Source organism: Arvicola amphibius, chromosome 2 (genome assembly GCF_903992535.2).
Source record: "Arvicola amphibius chromosome 2, mArvAmp1.2, whole genome shotgun sequence".
Lineage (NCBI taxonomy): Eukaryota > Metazoa > Chordata > Mammalia > Rodentia > Cricetidae > Arvicola > Arvicola amphibius.
In genome coordinates this window covers 119,491,510-119,495,891 of record NC_052048.2, presented here as the reverse complement: position 1 = coordinate 119,495,891, position 4,382 = coordinate 119,491,510, and the positions used below count along the sequence as shown (strand labels likewise).

The following is a 4,382-nucleotide window of genomic DNA, read 5'->3' as shown; positions in this document are numbered from 1 at the left end:
GAAACTGCCTCACAGAGCCTCCACAATTGCCTTTATATGACCTGCCATCCCACACTCATACTCAAACATGATGTACTAGAAATACATTACAAATCACAACCAACAGCCTGAACAGAAATAAGACTGCTAGAGGCATATGCATTTCTAATTTCTTGCTGTCTTATTTCTGTTCAGGCTGTCGGTTGTGATTTGTGCCATTTAACATTTAAAGAAGCAGTCCTGATCAAAAAAAGATTTTAGATACACAATACGATAGAATCAGACATAAAAGACCTCTAAATAAGACACAGTGTGTTTTTTAAATGTACATAGGCTTCGGAGAGAGAAGAAAAGGAGTATAGAGAGTTATTAAAAGAAGTGGATCATTAAAGAGACAGCATACAGACAGTCATAGATTAAAAGGAGTAAAGAAAAATAAGCCACAGATAAATGGAAAATACACAAAGAGTCTGGATTATGTACAGTATTGTGTTTTCTTTGAGTTTTCTGACTGCGAAGGAGCTAAGTGCAGAGAGACATTTCATTGAATGGGCTGCTACGCTAAATCAATCTATATATTTTAAAGATATCTTGATTTCAAAATTTGGGTTTAAGGATATGTTACCTTGGAAAAGTGATTCTTCTTTTGTTTCCACAGAGAATGAGAACCTGTGGAATCCTTCCAGACTAATGTGGTTTGATGAACCAAGACCACTCCAAAAGGTGGCTGTGAACATCCCCTAAAATACTTCACCCAACAAAAAACAGGAAGAAGTTTGGAGAATACTATGCCCAAATTCCCAAATATTGTTTATAAATCTTTGTTTACATTTAAAGGAGAATATGATATAAAGAGCAATGCTTTGCATTGGCATGAACCCTTCTCTCCTCATTTTGCTTTTGCTCAGTGTATTTTCTTACAGCAACAATATAAAACTAGAAGACTCTCAAGTATACAACATATGCTTGTATGAAAATAGCCTTTACAATGCCATGTAAAATGAATGTATACAATGAATACTAAAAGTAAAGACTCTCTCATTAAGAACCTTAGAACTTAAAAGAAATAAATTGATATTATTCCCCTAAATGGTAATAGAGTTTAGGTACAGACATCCTCCCCCAAAAGATGCTCCATCTTCAGCCCTGAACTCCTTGTGGTACTTCACACGACAAAGGGACTTTGCATATATGATGAGGGTTTTGAGATGGAGGTGCATTATCTATGTGAGTTCAGTACAGTCACAAAAATCCTTATTAAGAAAAACAGGGTGGTCATTGATAGACAAAGGGATGCAAACATAACGCAGCAGCTGGAGTGGGGGAGCCTTTGAAAACTGTTACTGTGTTATTAGAGTAAGGAAGAGACCACAGCAAAGAATGCATGTAACCCACAGAACCTAGAGAAAACAAAGAAAGGACTCCTTTGGAGCTTTCAAGACAAGGTGGTCGTGCTGTTACTTTGTTTTAGCCTATTTCTGTTATCTTCTGCAACTCTGATAAATAAATGAACTTTGTCTTAAACCACAAAACCTGTGGTAACATGCTATTGTATTGTTAGGAAATTAATATGATTCCTGAAGTTGGGAAGGTTGAGAAAGGGATGAATAAGTATTGGGAATGCCTAGTATTAAGTTCATTAATGGGATTATTACACACTGAGCATCCTGAAACTCTGAGCATCCTCAAAAAGCACCTATGCAAGACAGATAGACAGAGATTTAAAAAAGAAAAATTGATTGGCCAAATCTTAATTCCATTAAAAAAATACATTATCTGATTATTTTCTCTAGATAATCTGAAACCTGTCAGATCTCCTTTCTTATAAAAAGGTGACTTTTGAGTGAAAATTTGCAGAGGTGTGAGTGACATAAAAAATACACTCAATTTTTAACCAGAGAAGAAATAAATAACAAAGAGCTGCCTAGAAAGTTTCCATTGCCCTCACGCCACCACAGGAAGCAATCAGCACATTCTTACGGTTTCCAAAGGAACGCCACTGTAAATAAGACTATATGTTACTAGGCTTCTCCTTCCTCAGAACTGTGAAATTAAATTGAGAAGTCTGTTGGGATAGGATTAAAAGTAAAATCACATCGCATTATTAGCAATCAGATTTCACAATTTGAAAAATTCACTTTAAATATTTCTTATATTCACCATGATAAAATGATCTGTCATTCAGGATGAATGAGGAACATTTTCATTACATATTGGAAATTATTATGACTAAAGTTCTAGTATTTAGAATTCAAACACCAAAGTCCTTCTCGTGTTGGGAGCTAAATATATTATATGTACTTTTCTTCCGAATTACAGCCATGTTTGGAAATCAATAGGTAATTTATTATATAATACCTTAGTTATATGTATTTTATATTTGAAGGACCAATAGGCCACAGTTACTACTAAAAAGAAAAATACTATTCGTGGCATATTCTATATCGTTTTAATTTTTCTATGGCAGTTAAAGAAATTTGTAACTATCTTAGCTGTCACAAAAAAACACACTTGAAATTAGTAAAAATACCATACCTGAGGCAGTCATGCATGATCAATATCCTAGCATATGGGAGGCAGAAGTACGAGGGTCACTATGCAAGTTCAAGGCCAGCCTAGTCTACAGAAGAAATTTTGGATCTCCCTAAGACACAAGAGAAGATCACATAGATAGAAAATAGATCTAATAATTAGGAAAATGACTTTATACATTTGTGTATATGATTACCTTCTGCCAGTTTAAATGAACCAAAACTATAAAAGAATCATTTCAAAGACTTTAGTACTCATTCTGTATTTCCTATAAAAATAAATCACAATCATAATCAGCTCTTATCAGTAAGTTGTATGGCATAGACCAATAAATACTCATTAGGTAAAATAAGGGCTTGTAAAGTTTTTTGTTGTTGTTGTTGTTTTTTTCCTGAATCCAATGCCTTTGTTTTTATTTGATGACATACAGACAAGATTAACACACCTAGCAACTCCAGGAACTTCTGCTCACACTATTGAGAAGCAAAGGACTCCAGCGCTCTCTCTGGGGCCTCACCTCAGCCACAGGACACCAACGCCTGTGCAGCCGCCTGCCCCAGCTGAGATGGAAACCCTGTGTTGTCTCAGATGGAGACAGAACTCTAAAAACTCATCTCAGAAGATGCCACCGTGCCTGGTTTCTAGGTGAGTCCCCTGTCAAACCATGTGCAGACAACAGCAGCCCTACCCTCACATGGAGCTGAGGTCTTTACTTTTCAAGAGTTGCAAATCTTAAATTAACACAAGGACTGCCATCAGAACACCAACGCCCCCTAGATGGATCCTAAATTCGAGCAAACATAAACCTGGATACGATTATTAGAATCATAAGGTGGGCAGCAGGAGGTCACCCTACACCTCTATCCTAGCACAGCTCAGGGACTCCCTGCGAGGGGGTAGGAAAGGAGGAGAAACAGCATGCTTGTTACAACTTGACAATACTGTGGGGGTCCCCAGGACCGCTGGCCTCCACGGTTCCTCTATTTCCCAGAGAGCTGCTCATACAGAACTTGGGCACGTAGTCGTCCCACTCCGCCTGGTAACATGTGTGCCCGCCACCGGGCTCCCAGGTGATACTTCTTGCGGAAGGCCGCCACAACTTGCCGCGATGATCTCCTGACCTGTTGCTGAGGATGGGTTCGTCACAGTTCAGTGGCTTGTCCTGTTCATACACCAGCCAGACATAGCGGTGGAGGCCTGTGCCACTGGGAGGCCCAGAGCCCACGTAATCCGAGAGGACCTTGCCACTGCTGATGTCATTGCCCTTCATGTTGACCACCAGAAAATGGTGCCACTCCCTGAATTTGGGGTCCTTCCTGCTGGGAGCATCTGGGTCGGTGAGGACCAGGGTGTAGAGTTTCCCCGGGTCAAGGCCATCCCACGAAATGCTGCTGGGCCTATTCTGAACCTGGGTGGGCGTCAGCACTTTGCCCAGCTCGTCCACCTCCACCCCGGCGTAGGTGACCCACAACGCGTGCTGGGGACGCTCGTCCACCTCCTGCAGGCCCAGCAGCCCGGACCACTGGCTGATGTCGGCGGGCATGGCGACAATGTGCTTGTAAAGTATTTTTAAAGGCATAATATGAAAACTTCCTGGATGAAAGAAAGGAGTAATATTACTTAAGTTGTCCAAGAAAATTTCTAAGGCTCCAACTAAGTTCTAGTTCCCTTTATGGAAATAATTTGGGATTACATCCAGGGAGTGGTTTCCCTCAGAGTGTTTGGTCTAGGGCATGAGTCTAGGGCATGAGCAACCAAATGTAAGCCATGATTTCATTGTATATGTTAATGCAGTCTTTTTTGTTCTCTTCCTACCTTTTGAAGTCAGAGGTATATTAAGCTGTTGGAAAATAAACAAAGATGAATTTTCA

The 4,382-nt window shown here is 39.8% G+C and overlaps 1 pseudogene; it reads right to left on the bottom strand.

The window, feature by feature from the left end:
- Positions 1-3,491: 3,491 nt before the first annotated feature.
- LOC119808008 lies at positions 3,492-4,054 on the bottom strand (annotated as a pseudogene).
- Positions 4,055-4,382: the final 328 nt, after the last annotated feature.